The sequence below is a fragment of the Equus caballus genome, chromosome 1 (genome assembly GCF_041296265.1).
Source record: "Equus caballus isolate H_3958 breed thoroughbred chromosome 1, TB-T2T, whole genome shotgun sequence".
Taxonomy (NCBI): Eukaryota; Metazoa; Chordata; class Mammalia; order Perissodactyla; family Equidae; genus Equus; species Equus caballus.
In genome coordinates this window covers 152,545,181-152,572,584 of record NC_091684.1, presented here as the reverse complement: position 1 = coordinate 152,572,584, position 27,404 = coordinate 152,545,181, and the positions used below count along the sequence as shown (strand labels likewise).

The following is a 27,404-nucleotide window of genomic DNA, read 5'->3' as shown; positions in this document are numbered from 1 at the left end:
AGAGAAAAATCCCATTTACTTCTTGTTATTGCCATTTGTTAGCCGATGGTTAGACAGAATGCAAAGTTAACTTATGAAGAATCCAGACGATAACAACTCTTTTGAAGTGAAGTACAAAATATCTACAGTAAACTTTCCCCAACTACAGAGTTAGCAATAACCAAATTTACCCTGGATAAGAATGTGTCAGAGAATCCAAAAAGTCCCAGTTATGTTTTAGACCCAAGTACATAATAAATAGACATTTCAACGATGAACGAATGAGAAAATGAGTGAATGAATGACCAATGGAGGCCTTCTGAGAATCTGGGAGTCATTTGTTTTAATTCATCAGGGTATTTCTGGGAAAATCTGCCCCATATAAGTTATATTAGTTTCCCAGGGCTGCCATAACAAATTACCACAAACCGGGTGGCTTAACACAACAGAAATTTATTCTCTCACAGTTCTTGGGGCTAGGAGTCCAAAATCAAGTTGTTGGCATGGTTGGTTCCTCCCGGAGGCTCTGAGAAAGAATCTGTTCCATGCCTCACTCCTATCTTCTGGTGGCGGCTAGTGATCCTTGGCATTCCTTGACTTGAAGCTGCATAACTCCAATCTCTGCTTCCATCTTCGCATGGCTTTTCCCTGTGTCTCTCTTCTATCTCAAATCTCCTTCTCTTTTCTCTGATAAGGACACAGCCATTAGATTTAGGGCCCATCCTAAGTCTAGGATGATCTTACCCCAAGATTCTTTATTTTTAATTTAATTATATCTGCAACGACCCTATTGCCAAATAAGATCACAGTTACAGGTACCAGGGATTAGAACTTGGATATATCATTTTGGGGTCTATCATCCAACCCACTATACCAGTGAAAATCACTCATACTGTGGTCCATACTTGTGTCCTGCAATACAAGTGAATGACTTTTTCCACATCTACTTTTGCTTTCCAGCAGACAGTAGGATTCTATTTGGGCAGTGCAAGTGTGGCTTTGACTTTCCACCAATGCCACCATCAATCATGAGGAACACACCCATCACCGCACCGACAGTAATGAGGTCATATGAGGTGTCTAGACTTTGCATGATAATAAGCGAAGGAAAATTACAAGTAGAATATTCTGAGAGGCACAGTCATCAAATAAACGGAGATGCAAAAAATGACACTCTTTGAAAATACAGAGAAACAACAGGCACAAGAGGAGATTCCTTCCTTGTTAGCTCAATGGTTTTTCCTGATATTGAAATTTTTTAGAATAGTCAAATTTCTAAAAAGCATCTATTACAAAAGTGAAGTGAGAAAAACCTTGTTCCTCAGCAAATACCTATAACCATAGCTTCTGAACTGAATGAACCCACCAAAATATACATTTTTTCCAATATAGCATCTTCTGGCGAGCATGACGGCCTTGTTTCTTCTCACTGAATTGTGACCAGTGTCTGGGCACCACGCAGTTCATCGTGCTGAGCATCTGTATGGGCACCAGCTGCTTACCATGCTCATTCCAGTCTGAAGAGGGTCCACACAGTCCAATAGGATTCCTCCATGAATAATAATAATTGTTTCTTGTCTATTCCTTTTTTCTGCTGGGTTAAATCCCTTCTTTGTGAGGCATGGCCTTTGTGTTTAAACGAAAAACTTTATCAAATATACACAAATATATAGGCCATCGTCACAACAGCCATCATCAAGATTTTAGAACTATCAATATTTTGCCATACTTACGTAATCTATTCTTTTTTTTGCTGAAATATTTTAAAGAAAATCCTAGACATCATGCCATTTTATTTCTACATACTCTGGAATGAATCTCTAAAAATTATAGACGTTTTCTTACATACCATACACAATACCAATATCATACCCAACAATAATTTTTCAGTATCATCTAACACCCAGTCTGTATTCAAATTTCCCTGATTAGCTCAAAAATGTCTTTTCATGGTTTTGGTTTGTTTAAATCAGGATCCAAATAAGACCCACATACTAAATTGGATTGTTGTGTCTTTTCAATCTCCTTTAGTACAGAGTTTCCAGCAGTGGCATTATTAACATTTTGGAGCAGTTAATTCTTGTGGGGGGTTGTCTTGTGATTGTAGAATGTTTCGCAGCATCCTTGGCCTCTCCTTCCTAGATTCCAGTAGCACTTCTCACATTGTGACAATCAAAAATGTCTCCAGACACTGTTAAATGTCCCCCTGAGGACAAAATCATCTCTGGTTGAGAACACTGATCTAGTACAGTCCTCCTTCTTTTTTTGTATGGTGTTGACTTACAGAATAAATTAGACGCGCTGTCTTGTAGAATGTCCCACATTCTGAATTTGTCTGCTCCCTCATGGGATCATCTAACTTATTCCTCTATCCCTTTTTCCTCTCATTGGAAAGTAGGTGAAGAGAGGAAACTAGTTGAAGAGAGTCTTGGTTAGGCTCAATATTTCTGACAAAAAATAATTCAAAGTTGGCGCCATATATTGTACTTCATATTGTATCAAATCAGGAAGCCAGCCTGTCTCACTGTTGCGTTTTGAGTGATGCTAAGATTGATCAGTAGGTTCATGTGTTGACAGTCTGATCCCTCCCTTGTAAAGTTCTCCAGCAACTTTTTCTCTAGTGGTTTCATCCACTGATGAGCCTTGTCTCTATCAACTATTTCATTTGGTTGAAAACGGAAGATTTTCTAATTCTATCTTTGCTTTATATTTATTTACTGAAGTTCTTTTGTATAGCTCATTCTGGAAAGACAGGATAAATTCTTAATTATTTTTAATTGCCAATTTTCAAAATAAGCACTTGTACCCTAGGTTTCAATAGTGACCAATGTGTGTAAATAGTGTGTGCTTGCTTTCTCTTGTTTGCTTTTCGATTCTGTAATATTATGAACTCATGAATTTTTATATAGTCAACCTATTTTAACCTAATACAGTCATTATTCTATTTGACGTTCACTTTTTCTCCTGTATTTGGCCAATGGGAGCTTCTTTTATTCTATTTTTTCCAAATAAGAAAATTCAGTAGTTCTTTCATGAGGGTCTGGACAGAAATTGCCTTAGTCTTCAAATGTCTGAAGAAATCTTTATTTTGACTTCCTTATTAATTAAGGGTACATATAGATTTTATAACTATACTATTATTTTTCCTCAGCACTTTGAGGATATTAATCCATTGTCTTCTGAAATCTACTGTTTTGATGAGGTGTCTATCGTCTTTCAGATGTCATTCTCTTTCAGGAATTTTCTCTCTTCTCTCTGTTAATTAAAAAAAAAATTAACTTTATTTTTTTAGAGCAATTTAGATTTACAGTGCAAAGTACAGAGAGTTCCCATATATCCCCTGTCCTCACACACCCGCAACCTCCTCTACTATTGACATCCACACCATGAGGTACATTTCTTACAATCTATGAACCACATCACTATCATCCAAAGACTATAGTTTACATTAGGGTTCACTCCTGGTGTTGTACATTCTGTAGCTTTTGGCAAATGTATACCAATATGTATCTACCTTTGTAATATCATACAGAATAGTTCACCGTCCTAAAAATCCTCTGGGCTTTGCCTATTCATCTTTCTTCTCCCTAACCCCTTGTACCACTGATCCTTTTACGGTCTCCACAGTTTTGCCTTTTCCAGAATGTCATATAGTTGGAACCATGCAGTATGTAGCCTTTTCAGATTGGCTTCTTTCACTTTGTAATAGGCATTTAAGGTTCCCCATGTCTTCTCATGGCTTGATAGCTCATTTCTTTTTAGCACTGAATAATATTCCATTGTGTGGCTATATCACAGTTTACTCATCCATTCACCTACTGAAGGACATCTTGGCTGCTTCCAAGTTTTGGGAGTTATGAATAAAGCTGCTATAAACATCTGCGTGTAGGTTTTGGTGTGGACATGTCTTCAAATCCTTTGGGTAGATACCAAGGAGTGTGTTTGCTGGACTGTATAGCAAGAGTATGTTTAGTTTTGTAAGAAACTGCCAAACTGTCTTCTAAAGTGGCTGGCCCATGTTGCATTCCCATCAGTAGTGACTGAGAGTTCTTGTTGCTTCACAACCTCATCAGCATTTGGTGTCAGTATTTTGGATTTTTCCCATTCAAATAGGTGTATAGTGCTATCTCATTGTTGTTTTAATTTGCAATTCTCTAATGACGTATCATGTTCAGCATGTTTTCATATGGTTACTTGCCATCTGTATTTCTTCTTTGGTGAGTAACTGTTTAAGGCTTTTGCCCATTTTTTATTTGGATTGTTGATTTTCTTATTGTTGAGTTTAAAGTGTTCTTTGTATATTTTGGATAACAGTCCTTTATCAGATGTATCTTTTGCAAATATTTTCTCCCAGTCTGTGGCTTTTCTCATACTCCTGACACTGTCTTTTCTTTTTTAAACTGAAAAGCTGCTCTTCATAGCATTTATTTTTTTCAAGCTTTATTGAGCCATAATTGACATATAATATTGTGTAAGTTTAAGGTCCACAATGTGATGATTCAATACATGTATATATTGCACAATAATTACCACAATAAGGTTAGTTAACACATCCATTACCTCACATAATTACATTTTTTTTGTGTGTGTGGTGAGAACATTTAAAATCTACTATTCTCTTAGTAACTTTTGAGTATATAATATAGTATTTTTAATTATAGTTACCATGCTGAATATTACATCTTCAGAACTTATTCATCTCCTAACTGGAAGTTTGTACTCTTTGATCAATATCTCCCCATTATCCCCTTCCCCAGCCCCCTGGTAATCACCATTCCACTCTGTTTCTATGAGTTTGGCTTTTTAAAATCTTTTTTGGATTCCACATATAAGTGAGAGCATACAGTATTTGTCTTTCCCTTTCTGACTTACTTCACTTAGCATAAAGTCCTCAAGGTCCATCCATGTTATCACGAATGGCAGGATTTCATCTTTTTTATGGCTGAATAATATTCCATAACATTACCACATTTTCTTTACCCATTCAGCTGTTGATGGGCACTTGGGTTGTTTCCACGTCTTGGCTATTGTGAATAACGCTGCAATAAACATTGGCATGTAGATATTTCTCAAGATAGTGACATTGCCTTTCTCACAGCAGAAGATTTTAACTGTAATGAAGCCCAGCTTATCAACTGTTTCTTCCCTGGATCACGCCTTCGGTGTTGCATCTGAAAAGGTGTTGCCATACTGCTCTGCCTATTCATCCCTCCCCGACCTGATCACTTTTTATGTGTGTTTTTCTACTTAAGGTTCCTAAAACTTGAAGGTAGTGTGAATTCAGACCTTATATCCACGAATGGCACAGGTCTGGGTTTCTTATTTCTTTGGATTCATGGCCCAGGATGACAGCAGAACTCCTTGCTACTTCTACTGAAGTCCACACACAGTACTTACTGCTTTACTTCAAGGGCAGTCCTTTGTGGCTCCTGGTGTTATGGATTTTGTTTCAGCTTCCTATCTTTCTTTTTTTCATATTTTGATCTTGTTTTTAAAGTTTGTATGTATTTAAGTAACTTTCATTATTTTTAATTTTTTAATATTTTTTTTTTTAGTCTTTTTTTTTAAGATCGGCACCTGAGCTAACAACTGTTGCCAGTCTTTTTTTTTCCTGCTTTTTCTCCCCAAATCCCCCCATAGTTGTATATTTTAGTTGTGGATCCTTCTAATTGTGGCATGTGGGATGCCACCTCAGCATGGCCAAATGAGCAGTGCCATGTCCTCACCCAGGATCTGAACCAGCGAAAACCTGAGCCGCCGACGCAGAGTGTGCGAACTTAACCACTCAGCCAGGGGGCCAGCCCCATAAGTAATTTTTATTTTAAAAAAATTGTGGTAAAATACACATAATATAAAATGTTACTACCTTAACTATTTTTCAGTGTACAGTGCAGTGGCATTAAGTATGTTCATATTGCTGTGCTGCTACATCCATCTCCAAAGCTTTTATCTTCTCAAAGTGCAATTCCATCTCTGTTCAACAACTCCCCATTCCTCCCTCCCTCTAACTCCTGGAAACTACCATTATACTTTCTGTCTCTGCAAATTTGACTACTTTTTTTTAACAGATTTAATTTTTTTTCCTGCTTTTTCTCCCCCAATCCCCCTGGTACATAGTTGTACATGTTAGTTGTGGGTCCTTCCAGTTGTGGTAAGTGGGACGCCACCTCAGCGTGGCCTAATGAGCGGTGCCATGTCTGCGCCCAAGATCTGAACCAGTGAAACCCTGGGCTGCCGAAGTGGAGCGCACGAACTTAACCACTTGGCCACGGGCCCGGCCCCAAATTTGACTATTTTAAGTACCTCATATAAGTGGAATCATACAGTATTGTCTTTTTGTAACTGGCTTATTTCACTTAGCAGAATGTCCTCAAAGTTCATCCATGTTGTAGCATGTGTTAGAATTTCCTTCCTTTTTAAGGCTGAATGACATTCTATTCTATGTATATGTCACATTTTATTTACCCATAAATCCCTCGAAGGACACTTGGGTTGCTTCACCTTTTGACCATTGAGAATAGTGCTGCTATGAGCACGGCGTACAATCAGCTCCCTGTCTTTTGCGGACTTAGGATTTAGTGTTCTTTCCTCATATATGCATTTAAACTCTGTCCTTCAACCCCAAAGGCCTGTTTCCAATTTCAAAACCCCTGAGTGATGTAGCTTCTTCTCTCATTGTTAGGGCTGATACTGGCCCTGATATCAGTTCCACTACATTAAACCCAGGACATGTGGGGTTAAAACCAAAAGCACTCAACCCCTTTGCCTGCTTCTCTAAGCTACATTCATATGTAAATATTGGTTCTTTTAAACCTTTGTATCCCTGAACTTCACAAGGCAAATAGAAGTTACAAATTGTTAAAATCCCAGATGACCTCAGACTGGGCTCACACTGAAGTTTTGGCTAATTATGGGTTGTTGAGGTTTGTTACAGGGAAACTGATATCCAGAGAATATCAAGAAGTTGAAGCTTCCCAGACCCCAACTCCTTGGTTTCCTGGCACCAGAATCCACCATCCATCACAGAGACAGACAACCAAGGATGCCTACCTACGGACTCCCTTATCTTGCCATCCCCTTCCCTACAAGCAACCTGACAAGGCCAAATACAAGCTGAAGATGAAAACTAACAAGGAAAGTCCAGATAGGGAAGGGAAAAGAAATTCAGTCTTCGAGGCCACGTGCAGGCTGGTGGGAGGGCACCAACCGGCAAGGCCACATGCTCCTCCTTCCCTACCTAAAACCCCAGCACATGCTCCCCCTCCTCTACGTAAAATCCCAAATAAAAACCGCTACCTTTTTCCCTTCAAGGAGGCGGACCTGAGTTCTAACTAAGTCCCATCTCTTCGTCTGGCTGCCTTTCAATAATAAAAACCCTTTCCTTGCCATAAGCCTGGTGTTCCAGTTTTTGTTTGGCCCCTCTTGTGTGGGAGGTAAAGAACCTGTGTTTGTGGCCGGTAACAGGGGCACTGGGTACAGTTATGCAGGTTATGTCCTACACAAGAGCACCTGGGTGAGGTGGTGCCCGGGGGTGAAATCAAGCTTGAGCTCCACTCACCAAGTCCTGCGCCCATGAGAGTGAGTCCACTCAGAGGGTGGTCCATTTTCTGATTTATGCAAAGGCACCTATTGGGTTAGCTGCCTTGCTGCTTACTTGACTCATGTCACGGCTTTTAGTTTCTGCTTCAGTTTTGGCATCTAGGGATTTTCCTCTCTTCCTTTTTAATTTATCTAAGTATTTAATTTTTTTTGTTGTTATATATGTTTTATTTCTAAATGTTTGGAATAGGAGGAAAGGTCTTTTTGTTGACTGGAAGTTATGATCTTTATTGTTATTTTAAAATGATGCATTTCTTCTGCATACCTTTTATTCTTCCAAATTTAGACTGGAGGGGCTTATAATAAAAGAAACAGGAAAAGTTAAATTATAAACCTATTAATTAAGAGCAAAAAGACAAAAATCAAATAATAAAGTGTGGATGTATTGCTAGAAACATATTTGTGCTAAAAGGAGCTACTGAGGGGCCAGCCCTGTGGCCTACTAGTTAAGTTTGGTGCACTTTGCTTCAGTGGGTCAGGTTTTGTTCCCAGGCATGGACCTATACTACTTGTTGGTGGCCATGCTGAGGTGGCAACCTACATCTGAAATAGAGGAAGATTGGCACAGATGTTAGCTCAGGGTGAATATTCCTTAGCAAGAAAAAAAAAAAAAAAAAGAAAGGAAGAAAGGAAGAAAGAAAGAGGAGATACTGAAAATGAAGCCTAATTGCCCATTTTGAAAATCAAGGTAAATACAATGTATGTATTTAAGGCTTATTATTTGGTACCTGATATGTATGTAAAACATAATTTGGTGGGGTTGGCCCAGTGGTGCAGTGGTTGAGTTCACACATTCCGCTTCTTGGCAGCCTGGGGTTCACCGGTTCGGATCCTGGGTGTGGACACAGCACGGCTTGGCAAAAGCCATGCTGTGGTAGGCATCCCACGTATAAAGTAGAGGAAGATGGGCATGGATGTTAGCTCAGGGCCAGTCTTCCTCAGCAAAAAGAGGAGGATTGGCAGTAGTTAGCTCAGGGCTAATCTTCCTCAAAATAAAACCAAAAAAACCATAATTTGGTATTCTTTAATTTTCCCATACCAACAAAAAGATAAACCCTTCTTAGCCCCACAACATAGAGCGGCACTGTGGACTAGATATTCTGAACTTGAGTTTATAAGTGCAAGACTGGCTCTCCTAAGTTTGCTTTTCCATCTCAAGAACCAGAACATTCCTGATTTATACAAAGGATCTGTCCCTGCCTTCCTCTGTTATAACTAACACCTGGCAGGTAGCTATGGAAAATTTTTCTGCTCGGTCTCACTGCCTCTATTCGAAGTGGAAGCAGAAGTGTTTTGCCCTCAAGGCCAAAGGTTTTAGTTCTTCCTCTGTGCTTTCCCTTACACAACGACCTAGAAAAATGGAGCCATGAATGTTGCTTAACTTGTTTGAATGGATATGAGGGTAGAAGCCACAGCCTTAGGATTCCGAACCTGAAAGTGAGGGCAGACCACAGAAGTCACCAAGTCCTAGTTTTGAGGCCAATGGGGTCGCCTAGAATTTTTTTGTTTTCTCTTTCTCTTGGCCACAGAGTATAAGCAGAGAACGTATGGCCATGAAAACTGCCTAGAGGCCTGGCAGCAGGGGTATTTACCTGAATTGCATGACAAAGAAAGTCCAGTCTCTCCAGCCAACAAAAGAGGGCTTCTCTTTTCACTGACACCTTGCTCAACCTTTAGATAAGGCACCTACATTCAATTTTGCATAAAGGGCTGATTTCAGAGTAGCCATAGCAGGAGTGAAATTAACGTGGTGAATCTCAAAACATCATGTGAGAAACACATCCTTATGCTCACAGTAGGGTAACAAAGGTTAGACCTGCCTAAGATGAGATGGATGCTATCAGAAAGAGAAGTAACAATCAAGAAAAAAGAATTGGGTGAGTCCTGAGATACTTTTGGAATGTGAAACAGAAACAGTTTACCTCTCTGGTTTTGTTCCCCGGGGAGTTTGAAGATACGGAATATAATTCTCCCAACCTTAGCTAATTACTCTGGTTGCTACCCTTAACGTTAGTTTCCTAAATAGTCTTGTGCAGGTGGGAGACTGGGACATAATATGGTCTGCTAATGTCTTCATCCAGGGTCAGAGAAAGACATCTGATGTACATGGCAGAAGAGACTGAGGACGGGGTGGTGATGTTTCCACAGAAGCCCAAGTCTGCAAATGGGCTTGTGGAGCTCCCTTTAATTACAAGGTAGATTATGTATTAGCAGTTTCCTGCTCAAGAAATTCCACTAGGAAGAGTCTAGTCTCTAACAGGATTGCTGTTCCATCTAGGCTACTCTACTCCCTCTGTGAGCCCCAGCCCATGCCTTAGCGGTGATTCTACCTCCAATTCCTTCAGTCTTCAATTCCCACACCTGGTGTCCACTGAAAACCTGTCTTCCTACTTCCAAGTTATTGCAGAGTGCCGCTTGCTTTCTTGGGGGTGGGAAGCAGGCAGATGGGAATGTGTGTTGCTCCGCGTTCATTTCCCACGTTGTCTTTATCATGTGGATAGAGTGTAAGAGTGGGAGTCCCAACCAAATTTTAAGCAAATCTCTTTTCTATATTCTATTGGCCACAGGATAATTTTACCTGCAATGCAAATCTAACAGCGATTTACACTTTCCTCACAGTCCCTGGCTATAGGAATCACCTACTCTTATTAAACTATTCTCAGCAGTTCACACCGTATCTTAACTTCAGTTTATCACAGTGCCTACCTGCAATACTACCTGATGCTCCCCTCCCTAAAAAGAATTTTATTCTCTTGTGCTTACTTTACCCTTTTCTGTACAAACTCCCACTTATGTACTTTCACGTGTTCTTCACATTATGCTGTCCTTCTCCCCTCCTTTTCCAGCTGGGTTCTGAGGTTTGGGGGTGAGGTTCTGCGCTCCTCCCTTTCTAGTGGATTCTCTCTGCCTCCTTTGCTCTTCCTTCTCCCCTCTCCTACTCTCTTGTCACTGGCATCTCCAGTCTGCTTTTCTTCTCCTCTCCTCTTTTGTCCAGTCTTAGAGTGTCCCCTAAGAAATGCGTTTAGCAGGAAGTCTCTGTTCACTGGTATTAATTTCTTCTTTGGCTATATTTTTAGCTTTTTTGTGGTCCCTGAGATTCCTGCTACAGCAACATTCCATGGAGGACAGCTGGACACTAGGGAAAGGAGAGAGGAAGCTGGGCAAAGAAAAAGAAGAGGGAAGGAGAGGGGCCCCAGGAGGACCGCAAATAAACTACCATGGGGCATTTAGGAGTAAACTCTAAAAATAGACAGATGTTTCCAATATTTACAAAGTGTTTTTTACGTTTGATACCTGATTTATCTGGGGCATAGGCCTACTTCTTCACATTTTGCAGATGAGGACACTGGGGTATAAAAAATTAAGAATATAAACTGTGACAATGCAGCTTGTCACAGCAGGATTGGACTCTGAGGCTCTACCTTCAGCTCTCCATGTGCACCACTCCACAGCACCTGGAGAAGCAAGGCGGCTCAACTCGGGGAGAATTCAAGTCACCCACAAAAGGTTGTGCTTTTCACAAATTCAAAAAACCAAGAAGTCAAGATTCATGCTATAGATTATTGCAATTAATTTTTTCTTGTGGTAATACCATAACTTAAAAATTAGGCATTGTTTATTATAGCAACAAGCAGTGAATTACTTTCCAAATTGGGACTATCCCTTAACAGTTAATAGACGAATGAGTTAAAGTGTGGCAGAGTAAAATCTGCTTGAAGATAAATATAAGATCAACTTATAAAAATTCCTTAGACATTGACAGAGCATTAGACCTGATTTCTAAGTGGTCAGAAAGCTCTCTTTCTAGAACAGCTTCATTGCAGTCCCGTGTAGGGGCAGAAAGATGGACAGGGAGACCAACCATTCAAGGCCCCTTCCAGCAAGGCAAAGATGGTGGACATATTAGGGGGTCATTTTCACTTCTCGTGATTTCAAAATCTCGTGCATTCTATTATTCTCCATCCTTTCTGTGCCTTTGAAAATTGCTCATTCTACCTTAAATCACCTCCGGAATCACTAGGGTAAACATTCTGAGCAAGGAGCATTATTGAACATAAGGTCTCTAGAAAACAGACTGCTGTGTCATTGCATTTGGAAAACAATCATTTTAAGACAGTTTTCAGGTAGGTGAAAGACCAGCACAACAAACTGATAGAATGGCCTGTGTTATCTGATTTCTTGCAGCCAATCTGATGAGAAGTGTGTTACAGTTAGGAACCTGAACAGAAGCTCTGGCCAGGAGGCCTCTATTTTGCTGGAATCCTGCCCCAATTTAAGGGTCAGATTTCAGCTCTCCCAAAAAATTGCTCTGTAATCGGCTGCATTACTCAGAAAATTCCAACAAAGCACCAGAATGTCTGAGATAAGAGAGTTCTTTGTAAATTAAGGAGAGAAATAAAGGACATAAGCATAATCCTATCTCTAAGCCAAATCTGGATAATGTTAAAGAACTTCCAAATAACACCATTTAACTCCTTCTTTGCCAGAAGTACAAGAATCTGCCCTGGGAGGGATGTTTCTTTCTCTTTCTCTCTCTCTTTCTCCGCAAAGCAAGTAGCAACACCTCATGAACTTACTATTTAAACATGGAAAGGAGCAGAAAAAAAGTGGGAATAAAGAAGGTAAAGCGGGAAGATAGCAAGGAAATGTCCCACTCTTAAACACCTAAAAAAATAAAAAAAAAAGATTTGTAATGCCAAGAGTTTCTTAAAGAATTTCCTCTACCCTGCTAGGACCTAGAATCCATTGCATCAACCCTGACACCTTTCATCACCCCTCATGCCCACTGTGTCCTTACTTTCCTCCTTACCCAACTTCTATTCATGGTCCTTGCATACACTCCCAATTTCCTTCCCCTCTTTCCTGTCATAGTACTTGCCTGGCAAAATCCTGACTCTAATTAAAACCAGCTCTACCTTCTTCACACTTAAAAGCATTGAGGAAAACATACAACCGTGCCAACTGGACTCAATTTAAATTGGAGATCATGGACATCCTATGGCCCTCCATGCTGCCTGGCTAGTCCATCACATTACCCCCTCCCCTAGATTGCTAGTTCACACCTGCTGCCCCTTTTTACTCTGCAAGTCAACTTACTTACTCTTTCCTTATATGAATAATCAGAGGAAACTTCCATGTACTCCCATTACCCCAATTCTCTCATGACTCACATCTATTAAACCCTTGGAAGATGGCTCTCAGCATTGTCTTCATGTTCCTACTCTAGTTGTCATTTAGTTAAAGGGCAGAATATTTACTGGAGGTAAAACAATCAGAGAGCATCAAGATAGCACTGTCCTGGGCATACTTCCTGACAGCAGTGTCCCTTTGTCTTACGTTGCTGCATCTTTTCTGTTCAAAGCTTCAGTAAGTAAATGCAAGCCTATCTAAACTAGGGACTGAGCATTTTCCCTGCCTACGTTTCTGCTGAACTGCAGGTCACATGTCTCCCTGGGCCAGCCTCAGGAGGATGCTAGGTGTACAGATTGCTTTTGGTTCTCACTGCTATTAACCCCATCCATCTGCCACTCAGAGCCCTGCCCAAGGTTTGTAGGTGCGTGTCCCAGGGGTAGGGTGGGGCCATACAGGTCAGCACTTGTGTAGGGCTGCCCACTGAGTGCTGTCCTGATTTTTGCCACCTCCTCTGATGTCTGCCAGAGGAAGAGACCATGGTAGAACTTGGGAAAACAATATTGGGCATTATGAGGAGGGGAAAATTTCCCCCCTTTCCCTCTTGGTTCTTATGGCTGGTTGAACAATTAAAATGACATAAGGCAGGTGAACAGGAGAAAATCAAATTTAATGTGTACGAATGGGGAATTCACATAAGTGTTAAAAATTCCAAAGGCAGTCAGGGAAAATGAGGTATATACAGTCATGTGCCGCATACGACATTTTGGTCAATGACAGACCGCATACATGATGGTGTCCCATAAGATTATAATGAAGCTGAGAAATTCCTATCACCTAGTGACAGTATAGTCACCTTAACGTCATAGCACAATGCATTACACGTGTTTGTGGTGATATTGGTGTAAACAAACCTACTGCACTGCCAATTGTATAAAAGTATAGCACATACAATTATGTGCAGTACATAATACTTGATAATGATAACAAACAACTATGTTACTGGTTTATGTATTACTATACTATACTTTTTATGGTTATTTTAGAGGGTACATTTTCTACTTATATTAAAAAAAATTTACTGTAAAACAGTATGCCGTGTTATGCCAGCAGCAGCCTCACACGTCTCATGTTTACCACATCTCTTGATTGCATTGTTTTCTCTTATATTAGATTTAATCTTGTGTTGTTTTGTTCATCATGGCCCCTAAATGTACAAAATCCACTGCTAACGTTGCCAGTAAGAGGCCACATTGAGTGAATAACCTGCAAATAAAATTAAAAGTGATTAAGGACTATGAAGGTGGAAAATCGGTGATGGTTATTGCTTGCCAGTCAGGCATGTCTCGTTCCACCATTCCACCAAGATCCAGCTATGATCTTGAGAACAAGAACAAAGTGACAGAAGCTGTTAAAGTATCTGCTTCATTGAAGGCAACAAGACTAATAAAAATCGGAAAAAGGCCTATATCAGACAGAAACTATATCAGGAGAAACTTTTAATGACCTGGCTTGAAGACCAGACAGAGAAGCGTATCCCTCTTAGCACCGTGTTGATCACTGCCAAAGCAAAAAGTTTGTTTGCAATGTTGAAAGAAAAGGCTGGACCTGACTACAATGTTGAACTTGCTGCTAGCTCTGGCTAGTTTAAATGTTCTAGAATCATTATTCATTACATAACGTGAAATGAGTGGTGAATCTGTGAGTGCTGATGTGAAGGCAGCTGAGAAATTTTTGGGAACTCTAGTTAAGCTGATTGTGGAGGAAAATTACTAGCCAGAGCAAATATTTAATATGGATGAAACCTTCCTATTCTGGAAATGGATGCCTGAAAGGACTTTTATCCATAAGGAGGCCAAGTCAATGCTAGCTTTCAAGGCTTTTAAGAACAGGATAACAGCCTTGCTTGGGAGCAATGTTGCAGGCTACAAATTGAAACCTTTTGTGATCTGGCACAGTGAGAACTCCAGGGCCCTCAAGCATATCAGTAAGCACACTACCAGTGTACTACAGGAGCAATAAGAAGTCATGGATGACCCAGCTCCTCTTCCAAGGTGCCCTCCTGAATTGTTATGCCACTGAAATGGAGAAATACTCTTTGGAGAGTAACATACCTTTCAAGATTTTGCTTATTATTGATAATGCTCCTGGACATTCTCCTTTTATTGCTGATCTTCATCTCAATATCACAGTGGTATTTATCCCTCCAAATACCACCTCTTTGGTATGATGAAGGAGTTACAGCAGCTTTTTTTTGACTGGGTTAAGTGGCTTTATTAGAGAAAGCCAGGATTACAAAGGACTTAAGAGTTGGCATTGGGGCCCTTCTTTTTGCCAAAGGTGGGCACAATGTTGACAAAGTGTCGGTTGTACTGCATCCACTGCTTGGCTTGACCTGTCTCCTTTTTTTCCTCCTGTTTGGCCACCTTTGGAGTCTGACCTCTTACTTTCCCAGCAGTGGCCAGGGAACCATGGACTTCACCTCCAAGCATGCAGGTGGCTACTTCCAGAGTGGTCAGAGCTGCCTCCACCCCACACTGACAGCCTCATCCTCTAGGGGCATGCCTGCCAGGAGCCTGACTTGATCTTCTGGAGTGATGCCCTGCAGCGAGGCTACATGAGCCTTACGCAACCATCTCCTGGCTGGTCACCTCAATGGTGTGGAGCTCCTGGGCGCGGACAAGGAGCTGCATGTCGGTGACTGAACCATGGCCACTGCTGCTGCTACCTTGAAGATGGAGTTGAGAAAGAGGACGGAATGAGGGCACACATGTCCTCATTGCCTGCTGCATGCCACATCACTCTACAGCAGCTTTTAAGGCCTACTACCTGAGGAGGATCTTTGCCCAGGCTATTCTTGCAACTGAGGAAGACACTAAGACAGTGATGCAATCATGAAAGGATGACAACATCTATGACTGAATCAAGAACCTTGATTGAGCTTGGGGTAATGTCACCAAGGAGTGTATGAACGGCATCTGGAAGAAGACACTCAAGAGGTTTGTCCATGACTTCAAAGAATTTGCCAAGAACGAAGAGGTTGCAAAAATCAACAAGGATGTGGTTGAGATGGCAAACAATTTTAACCTGGGTATGGATGAGGATGACATTAAGGAGTTCCTAGAGGTGGTTCCTGAGGAATTGACTAATGAGGAGCTGTTGGAGGACTGGAACAGGAACATATAGCTGAAGAAGAGGCAAGAGAAAAGGAAACTTCAGCAGAAGAAAAAGAAGAACCCCCAAGAAAATTCACAGTGAAGGGTTTAACAGAAGCTTTTGCAGATCTCAAGGAGCTCCTCAAAGAGTTTGAAAACATGGACCCCAACACTGAAAGGTTTTCATGAATAGAGAGGAACACTCATAGTACATTATCTGCTTACAAATAAATCTATGATGAAAAAAAGAAACAAGCCAAGCAAACCACCATGGGCATATTTCTGAAAAGAGTGATACCTCCTTAAGAAGAGCCTCAGGCAGGTCCTTCAGGAGGTATTCCAGAAGGCGTTGCTATCATAGGAGACGACACCTCCATCCGTGTTATTGCTCCTGAAGACCTTTTGGTGGGACAAGATGTGGAGGGGGAAGACAGTGATATAGATGATCCTGACCCTGTGTAGGCCTAGACTAATGTGTGTTTTGAAGAAAAAAGTCTAAAAAGTAAAAAAAAACATTAAAAATTTTAAAAATAGAAAAAAGCTTATAGAGTAGAGATATAAAGGAAAAATATTTTTGTACAGCTGTACAATGTGTTTGTGTTTTACAGTGTTATTACAAAAGCATCAAATAGTTAAAAAACTTAAATGTTTACAAAGTAAAAAAGTCACAATAAGCTAAGGTTAATTTATTATTGAAGAAATAAAAATATTTTAAATAAATTTAGTGTAGCCGTCTACAATGTTGATAAAGTGTACAGCAGTGTGCAGTAACATCCTAGGCCTTCATATTCACTCACCACTCACTCACTGACTCACCCAGAGCAACTTCCAGTCCTGCGAGGTCCACTCATGGTAAGTACCCAACATAAGGGTACCATTTTTTCTTTTATATCTTATTTTTACTGTACCTTTTCTATGTTTAGATATGTTTAGATAGACAAATACTTAACATTGTATTACAACTGCCTGCAGTATTCAGTACAGTAACATGTTGAACAGGTTTGTAGCCTAGGAGCAACAGCTATACCTTATAGCCTAGGTTTGTAGTAGGCTACACTATCTAGGTTTGTGTAAACGCACTCTATGATGTTCACATAATGATGAAATCACCTAACGACATATTTCTCAGAATGTTTCTCTGTCACTAAGCGACATATGACTGTATGTCATTCTGGACTAAGGAGAAGAGGGCAGGGGTCTGGGCCTTCAAAAAAGGAGGCAATTCACAGGAAGATGAAAAGAGTTAATGTTTGGTAAACAAATATTTGTTGAGCCAACTAGAGACAGTAGGACACAGAGAGGACTTTGATCAAATGGGCCTTGCTAGGCTCCTCCCTGTCTACCACACCTAGTTCATATTATACTATAGTTATCTATGGTGATAGCTCCTTCCTGGAATAGGCCTTCTATCTTCAATTCTTTCAGGCACTTATGAAGAAGGTCAAAGTTTCTTCCTGAGCCTTTTGTTTCTTAAAAATAATCAGCCCAAAATAATCCTGAAGCCAAAGAGACACATTTCGGGGTGGCAAATTCTGCTGCCCTACAGCTTATTCAGGATAGCTACCATTTATTATCTGTTATGTGCCAGGAGCCTTCCATACACTAGCTCACTTAATTCCCACAACCACATTCCAAGGTAAGTTTCATTGTCCCCACTTTCTAGATACGAACACCTGCTGTCTTCAGGGCCTCAGCTTTGGATTTCTGGATAGCACCTTACCTGGCAAGAATACACATTACCTAGTTGTACCTAGGACCTGTACCTGTACAAGCAACAGGGCTGCCCTAATCCATTTAGATTCGTATGGAGAGAAAAGAGACATTGCTCCCACCTCAAAAGTGACAAAGTGGGCAGAGATAAAGCACAGGCTCAGAAGCTAACAACTGTGTGAGCAATGAGAATATCTAGCCAAGTTCTCTCTGCATTTAGGTTTCCCCAAAGTGCTTTCCACGACCCAGGGGGGCTACGAGTTTCACTTTTTGTAAAGGGCTCAGTGGGGCATTTCACCAGAGCAAAGGGGGACAACAAGGAATAGTCAAGTTTTCACCTCTTTCTAGACTGAAAAACTCTCTAGCTTTGAAAAAATAGCTTTTCTAGATTCTTCAGTCTCCTGCCAACCCTCGCTCCCAGCCCTTAAAAAATCTTACAAGTTCTGGGCATCCTGTTGAAACAACCTCATTTAAAAGATTAAAAAACTGAGATTTAGAGAGGCTTAATATCTTGCTCAAGATCAGCCTGGACATGAGCCCAAATCTTTAGATTTAAATTCCACACATTCTCCATTGTACAACACTGTAAAATTAAACTACTGTAAACTCACAAAGACTTTGAGAAACATTCTTTAATAAGGTCCCAAGGTTGAATATGCCCCTATGTATTTTTTTCTATGGAAAAGAAACTAGCCTCAAATGGCCATGTGACTATAGCTGGAAAAATAAATATTGATCTAGTTTCTTCTTATAATTCTGAATTCTAGATCATAAGAACTTAGAGTTGTAAGCAAATTTTAGACATTATTTAGTCTAAATCCATCATAAATTTTAAGTATGAGGGAAAACTCAGAATAGCCTTATTTAAAACCAAAAAGTGCCTTTAGATATAATGCTATTTTCACAGACATATTATTGATAAATGAATCTATTGAGACAAAAATAATATTAGAATAAGATATCTTTGAGGCCACAACTGGTCCTTTTTAGGTTAATGGCAAAACTACAGGTTTGAAATACACGTTAGGATGAAGGTGAAAAGAGTTATTTTACGAAGTCTATGAAAGTATAATGAAAGTTTTGGCTTTCATACAAAGTTTGAATTTGTTTTGTAGATTCTTCCTCATAACTAGATTTAGAGTTTAGATTATCTCATGTGACTCTCTTATAAAAACAGAAGTTTTAAGTCAAGCACTGACATGCAAAGTGAAAACAAAAACCTTTTTCCTTTAGCGACTAGCCTAGTTGTACTTTTAGCTGGAAGTTCAGCACTGCATCTACATAGACATGATGATTCAATCGAGCTGCTAACAAACTTGAAGTTAAATTTTAATGAACTTTTATAGCTGGGTAATAAATTGTATGTAAATGAGTCATGGATGGAGACCTTAGTTTATATAAAATGTCAAAAAACAGTACTGATTGATATACCGCAAAGAAAAGAGGCCTTGGCGTTCTGTGTTCTGGATCGAACTCTGCCACCATAGGTCCTCAGCCACATCATTTAGAGTCTCTGGGCCTTGGTTTCCTCATTGCTAAATATGACGGTTACATTTGGTAATTGTAACCAACGTATGTATAGTGCTTAAGTCTCCAAAGCTCTTTTCTGTGCACGATCTAACAATTTTTATAATTCCATGAAGTAAGAGGACAGATAATGTTACCCTCATTACACAGATGAAGAAACTGAGGGTCATGAACGCTAAAATATATGACCAAAGTCTTGCAGCTTGTAAATGGTGGTGCTAGGATTCAGACACAGTACTGCAGACACAATTCTGTGTAAGCAGACACCATGCCTACCACCTCTAAAAGTCCGATATAAGAAAGTCGTGTTTAGTCATTCCTCAATTATAACCAGACTTTTAAAGTACCTTAAACACTATTCAACAGGTACAACATGTTCTCTAGCCTGCAGGACTGAATGCTTTTATCAATCCACTGTAGGAGGATCCAATTAAGTGCTAAGTTAATAGCCAACTTTATAGCCAAGCTAATAGAAAAGCCACATTACACTGGCTCCTTCTTGTCAGACTAGCCACTTTTAAGACTTCGTGCTGATTTATGTCCCTGATATTTGTTGGAATCTCTAGGTTACTGTAAAATAATGCATTCTCCCATCGCTCTGCTACTAAAATATGTTAAGTCACAATAGTAGTCAGAACACTTGTAAGTAAACAATGTAGAGTAGTTATGTGTCTCAAGCTCTTTCCTCAGATATTTGACCCCAGGCATTTGGTAAATCCTAAGGAGCCATTATTTCAGCAGTTCTTGGTTTCTACTTGAAGTCAAGCCAAATATTACATCTGCATGGCATTCTTTTATATTTTTCAAAGGGCTTTCACATTCATTATTTCATTTTATCCTTATATAATGCTAAGTGTAGGCTGAAGTTGTTCTCTGTGGTCTCCCAAGCAGCTATTTATTTATTTATTATTTCATCTCTGATTTTCTGTCTCCTTTTAACCCATGGGGCATTACAAATGGTAAAGAACGAATAAAAAAGGGAAGTCACAGAACTTCCATGAACATAATAGAATGAAGAACAGTAAAGTGTACTAATCCTACCTAATCTACTGAAAATAATTTCAACCACTTGTTGAGCACCTCCTATGGGCCAAGGCCTGTGCTAAGCATGTTCAGTACGTTATCACAAATCCTGAAAGTAACCTTGCAAGGTAGTTAGCACTAGCCCCATTTTACAAATGTGGGATGAGACTCGATACAGTGACATAATTTGTCCAAGTAAGTGGCAGAGCCAGGGCCTGCCATATAAAAGTTATAAATCAATCTGAAGATTAATATACATACAGAAAACTACACAAATTCTCAGTATACAGTGCCATTAATTTTTACCAAGTGAACACTACTTGACCAAGTTCACAGTGCTTGAAACCAAGGAAGCAACAATAATAAAATGGAGCAACATATGTTTCAAAAGTTAGAAATCAGTCTAAAAAATATAACCTAGGTTCAGTAATCAAATTTGCAATTCAAAAGAATAGAGAAAGTTGGTAGGAATTGGCTAAAATACTTTTATAGAAGAAATGCCAGTAATACTTATGGATTCAGAAGCAGGCCAAAATAAATTAATACAGATTATTTTTAAAAGATAAAATAAGTCCCAAGGACATTCTTTACAGAAATTGAACAAAGAATCCTAAAATTCATATGGGGCAGCAAAAGACCACGAATTGCTAAAGCAATCCTGAGTAAGAAAAACAAAGCCGGAGTCATCACAATCCCCGATTTCAAAACATACTACAAAGCTACAGTGATCAAAACAGCATGGTACTGGTACAAAAACAGGTGCACAGATCAATGGAACAGAATTGAAAGCCCAGAGATAAAACCACACATCTATGGACAGCTAATCTTCGACAAAGGAGCTGAGGGCCTACAATGGAGGAAAGAAAGTCTCTTCAACAAATGGTGCTGGGAAAACTGGACAGCCACATGTAAAAGAATGAAAATCAACCATTCTTTTTCACCATTCACAAAAATAAACTCAAAATGGATCAAAGACTTAAAGATTAGGCCTGAAACAATAAGCCTTCTAGAAGAGAATATAGGCAGTACACTCTTTGACATCAGTTTCAAAAGAATCTTTTCGGACACTATAACTCCTCAGATGAGGGAAACAATAGAAAGAATAAACAAATGGGACTTCATCAGACTAAAGAGTTTCTTCAAAGCAAGGGAAGACAGGATTGAAACAAAAAAACAGCCCACTAATTGGGAAAAAATATTTACAAGCTACTTATCCGACACAGGATTAATATCCATAATATACAAAGAACTCACACAGCTTAACAACAAAAAAACAAACAACCCGATCAAAAAATGGGCAGAGGACATGAACAGACATTTCTCCAAAGAAGATATAAGTATGGCCAATAGACACATGAAAAGATGTTCATCATCGCTAATCATCAGGGAAATGCAAATCAAAACTACACTAAGATATCACCTTACACCTGTTAGATTGGCAAAAATATCCAAAACCAAAAGTGACAAATGTTGGAGAGGTTGTGGAGAAAAAGGAACCCTCATACACTGTTGGTGGGAATGTAAACTAGTGCAGCCACTATGGAAAACAGTATGGAGATTTCTCAAAAAGTTAAAAATAGAAATACCCTATGACCCAGCTATCCCACTACTGGGTATCTATCCTAAGAACCTGAAATCAGCAATCCCAAGAATCCCATACACCCCTATGTTCATCGCAGCATTATTTACAATAGCCAAGATGTGGAACCAACCTAAATGCCCAGAAACTGACGACTGGATAAAGAAGATATGGTAATATATACACAATGGAATACTACTCAGCCATAAAAAAGGACCAAATTGTTCCATTCGCATCAACATGGATGGACCTTGAGGGTATTACGTTAAGCGAAATAAGCCAGACAGAGAAAGACGAACTCTATATGACCCCACTTATAGGTGGAAGTTAACATACAGACACGGAGAACCGATGGGTGGTTACCAGGGAAAAGGGGGGGTGGGGGGAGGGCACAAAGGGTGAAGTGGTGTACCCACAACATTACTAACAATAATGTACAACTGAAATCTCACAAGGTTGTAATCTATCATAATCTTAATAAAAAAAAAAATCGGCTCTGGGTACAAAAAAGAAAAAAAAAAAGATAAAATAAGAAATAATTGAACACAACTTTACCAAAACCCATGAATATTCAAAGTAAGAGAATAGAATGTGGAGTGAGGTTAACAGTTAGGTGTCATAGTTTAATCAACAGTTCTTTTTATAATAAAATTTTGAAGATTATTTGAAAGTGTTAGTTTTTCTTTTTATAAAGAAGAAACATATGCTGGTATGTACTTAGGAAAAAATACCTGGAGGCATATATGTCACTTTAGTAGCAGCAATTGTAAAGGAGAGAACATTTATTTGTATGGATCTTGATCTGATCTGAAACAAAAGTTTCCTAACGTTCTTGAAATATGTGTGAGTGTTCTCTTTCATAAGACAGTCAGCTCTGTCTCCTTTAAAAATTCCAGCTGGATAGCTACTGATGTGCTCGTAAACTTACTGTCCCTTGAGACATTTTGAGTCAGTGTGTTTCAATCTTGGGCCCATCAAAATTTGGCTTTGTGTTTCTCTCGTAAATTCTAATGGATGAGGGAGAAGGAAAAGAGGAGAGAATAAGTTCCAGAAGTCACAAGATGGAGGATAAAATATTATGGTCACATTTTAATTTATCCAGGAACACAGCAAGCAGCAGTTTAAGCCTAATGCCAGTCATAGTGTATTTCAGAACACCCAGTGCCTCCTAACCATTTTATGTCTGGAAAGGTTCCTAGAAAAAGCCTAATTTGATTTACTGCCACTCTGGGACCATCCTGGCTGTGGGGCTGGAGTTGTTTTCCCATCTGTCCCCTCTGGGTGCAGTTAAGTGGCCAACTAGTGACTTGGTTGGGAATTGCAGCTTCCTTCCAGCCCCACCCCCTGGGGGTGGGGAAGTTTGTCAATTCGGAGAAATTAGGTTGGCCAACTTCTTCCTCATGGAGACCACCTCAATGCCCCACTTTGCAAGTCTGTCTCCTTGTCCAGAAGCATCTCTGACAGAGCTTTAAATTCTCACATTACTTTACAGAGTTACAAGGGGATAAGCTGAAATTACATAAAGTGGGACACACAAGTGTAGTTTTAAAAATTACTATTATTGTTTTTGTTAGTTAAACCCTTGGAATAGGTCACTGAATAGCCTTGTTAAGTGCAAGTGTGTCAAAAAATCAGAGATGCTAAGGTAGGCAAGACTTGAGAAATCGATGTTTCGACAAAAACTTGAGAAACAAAAGCTTCATTTCAAGTTCAATTTCAAGAATGAGGAAACTGACATTCAGAGAGGTAAAGAGAGAGGAACTCACAGGGCAGTTATACTTTTATTCATTTGTATAATAACAGTATTGTTCACTGAATTTCTACTCAGAGCTAGGTACTGGGGAAGCAAAGATGGATAAGGCACAAGGAACACTCTGTATAGAGGGAAGCCAGACACAGAAGCAAGTGAAGAAGAATGTGGGAGTGCAGCTGGTAGAGCAGTGCAAAGGACTGGCTCACACTAGACCCTCTGGGGACACTAGGTCCCATTTAAGGCAACACATTTTAAAAAGCACACAGAATAAACAAATGTGGTATATCCATACAATGGAATATTATTTAGCTTTACAAAGGAAGGAAATTCTGATACAAGTTACGATATGAATGAACCTTGAGGACATTATGCTAAGTGAAATAAGCTGGTCACAAAATGGCAAATATTATACGATTCCACTTACATGAGGTATCTAAAGTGGTCAAATGCATTGAGACAGAAAGTAAAATGGTGTTTGCCAGAGGCTGGGGGAAGGGCAGTTGGGGAGTTATTGTTTAATGGGTACAGAGTTTCAGTTTAGGAAGATGAAGAAGTTCTGGAGATGGATGGTGGTGATGGTTGCACAACATTGTGAATGGACTTAATACCACTGAACTGTATGCTTAAAAATGGTTAAGATGGTAATTTTATGCTATGGATATTTTATGACAATTTTTCTAAAAAGTACACAGAAAGCAATGAGAATGAACAAACTACAGCTCCACACAATATGACATGGAACTCTCACAATGTTGAGCAAAGGAAGCCAGACACAAAAGGATGTAGACTGTGTGCTTCCCTCTATATAATCCATGTGTTAAAAATCAGGGTAGGACCAGCCTGGTGGTGCAGCGGTTAAATTCACACATTCTGCTTTGGCGGCCCGGGGTTCATTGGTTCAGATCCCGGGTGTGGACCTATGCACCGCTTGTCAAGCCATGCTGTGGTAGGCATCCCACATATAAAGTAGAGGAAGATGGGCACAGATGTTAGCTCAGGGCCAATCTGCCTCAAAAAAAAAGAAAAGTCAGGATAGTGGCTACCTCTGGCGGAGGCAGAGATGGGATAGCATGGGCTTCTAGGGTTCTGGTAATGCTTCTGTTTCTTGGTCAAGTAGTGTTCACTTCATAAAAATTAACTGTACTGTATATTTAGAATTTGTGCAGTTTTCTGTATATATGTTAAGCTTCAGGTTTTTGTTTTTGTTGATTTATGGGACATAGACAAACTGAAGAGGAATCAGCAGGACAGTGAAGGGACTTGAAACCTTCATAGGAGGAAGGGTTGAATATTTTCAGTTTGGTCAAAGTAGTATGTAGTCTTCAAATATCTCAAGAAGTGGCATGTGGAAGAGGAAGCCAACTTTGCTTGTCATACTCAGAGGGGTAGAACTTGGAGGTGGTGGTGGGTGGGAGGTAGAGGAGGCCAGAATCCAGCTTACCATAAAGGATGCTTCAGTTGTAGGCTTAGAATGGGATCTTTCAGGAGATCACAGTCAAGTAGAATGAGCACTGACTTCTGAGCCAACTGTAATTGGGTATGAGCCCTGGCTCTGCCACTTACTTGGACTAACTATGTCACCTTATCGAGTCTCAGTTCCACATTTGTAAAATGGGGCTAGTGCTAACTACCTTGCGAGGTTACTTTCAGGATTTGTGATAATGTACACAACGTGCTTAGCAGAGGCCTTGGCCCATAGGAGGTGCTCAACAAGTGGTTGAAATTATTTTCAGTAGAAGATTAAATAAAAAGTGGAGAACACCTTGGTAAGGTGTTAGAATATTAAGCATCGGTCCCTTTCAACCCCAACATTCTATGATTCTTTGTATCTTTCTTTGTAACTTTCCCCAAATAACACAGCTACTAAGTGGCAAGGCCTTCTGTCCCTGAGACGGGTCCACTCTAGTGGGCTGCCTTAGGCAAGAGGGTTACTAGCAGAAGCCACTGCCCACCAGGGTTAGTTAGATAATCACATCAGCAATCAGCCCTGAGGAATTCTGAGTGTGCTCTAGAAAAGTTCAAAGAGTGGAAAACCTGGGAAGGTTGTTCAAGTGGTGGGTCATGAACAGATAGGTTACAGCTTGAGGATACCATGGATCTGTGTGTACGTTTGTGTGTGGGGGCAGATGGGAGAATTGTTTTAAAAAAGTGAATTAAAGAAAAATTTGAAGAAAAGCTTGGCCTGCCTCACCATTTTTCAGGGTCTAGCTCTTACTGGTTAAATTAACAAATCGTAATACACAAATAAGAGATGCTACTTTGAAACTTTGAAAAGTTTCTTCATTTGTAGCAAAAGCAATAAATTCAGTCCATGAAGGCAAGAAAATCGTGGGTTAGTTTAGCACTTTGGGCTAAGGTTTCCTGACGCCTCTTTCTTACCCTGACTCCAGGCTTCCTAAGCTTCACGTTTACAAAGGAAATGCGCTGCTGGAGTGGAGCTTCTCGGCTTACTCTAGGCTCCCTTCCTGACCTCTGTTGGATATTTCTGCCTCAGCTTTATGCCCTGGAAACAAGGAGAGTCCCTGTGACAAGAGACCTGAGGAAACAAACACCTAGAAACAGTCTCTTTTTGTCTTAGGTATTATACACTGTAGTCAGACTGACCCTGTGAACTTGTTTATTCTCTACAGCTGCTCAAATGTTGTATCTTGGCCCAAACAACTTTCATATTGGTTGAGAAATAAATGGTATGAATTTAGCTGTCTATAGTTTTGGCTTTAGCCAAAGGAAAGAAATACTAGCAGCTTCCTTTTCCAAGTAGCAACTTATTTTAGCATTTTCCCACTTCAGACTAAAGTCCTTGGTAGAAACCAACGTTACAGCTGATGCCCACACAAAAACCTCAGATTTTAGTCATATGTCTCACAAGGATGTTACATCATTTCTTAGTTTACCAAATGGAGACATTTCCTGAAACACAGCGACCCACTGCAAGCTTTTGCCTTCAGGATTTTGGGATGATCAGTAACTTGATCTCCTTATTTGGCAAGCCCATTGGCAGGTTTTTTTCTTTCATCTTGGTCAGTGGGCTTGTCCTTTTCACAGGAATACAAAACAATTAGTTGTCTTATTTTTCAGATTCCAAGAAGCTCCTAGTAGATGATGTTAAGGTCCTGCAGGAAATGATGGACACTCAAAATGAGTAATTTGAGGAAATAATACTAATAAAAGGACTATTTACAAAGGTAAACAGGGTTCTGGGAGAAACAACAAGAGACAGCATCCCAGGGTTAGTAGCTGTGAGCAAAGGAAAGGGAGTATTAGTAACAGCAGTGGTTCTCACACTTTGTATGCATCAGAATCACCTGGGGCGCTTGTTAAAACAGAGATTGCTGGGCCTCACCCCGGATTTCTGCTTCAGGAAGTTTAGGGTAGGACTAGAAAACTTATATTTTTCACAAATTCCCTGGGGATGGCAACGCTGCTGGGTCTGGGGAGAAAACTGTATGGAGAAGGCAGTTTGACTCAAGCTGTGCCCTCTTGGAGAGGTGCAGCCAACCTGAGGAGACCCGGCATGAAGGATACCGAGGAAATCTAATCCAATCAGCCGAACAGCCCCCCTCTCCAATCCCCTCTTTGCTCCTCCCTGATTAAATTCAACCAGCAGCCAAAAGGCTAGCGGGCCCATTGAGGCAGCTCAGAAAGTTCAGCCTCCAGCACACAGATCAGAGGGGAGAGGGGATCTGGAGGAGCAAATAGAAAATATCCAGGACTTCCACCCAAAAATATCTTCAAGTACCTTCTCCTCACCGTTGTTTTTTTTTTTTTTTTTGAGGAAGATTAGCCCTGTGCTAACATCTGCCACCAATCCTCCTCTTTTTGCTGAGGAAGACTAGCCCTGAGCTAACATCCGTGCCCATCTTCCTCTACTTTATATGTGGGACGCCTACCACAGCATGGTTTGCCAAGCGGTGCCATGTCTGTACCCGGGATCCGAACCAGTGAACCC

At 40.1% G+C, this 27,404-nt stretch overlaps 1 long non-coding RNA gene and 1 pseudogene across 1 annotated transcript in view; both read right to left on the bottom strand.

Annotated features, from left to right (window-relative positions):
• Nucleotides 1-412: 412 nt before the first annotated feature.
• The window catches only part of LOC102149109 (uncharacterized), a 43,825-nt gene continuing 16,833 nt past the window's right edge, over nt 413-27,404 (bottom strand). Inside the window, exon 3 of the long non-coding RNA XR_002799623.2 lies at nt 413-3,234. This is a non-coding gene — a long non-coding RNA (uncharacterized lncRNA). The remainder of the gene's footprint in view (nt 3,235-27,404) is intronic.
• On the bottom strand, nt 14,957-15,620 carry LOC138917898 (ubiquitin-like FUBI-ribosomal protein eS30 fusion protein; annotated as a pseudogene).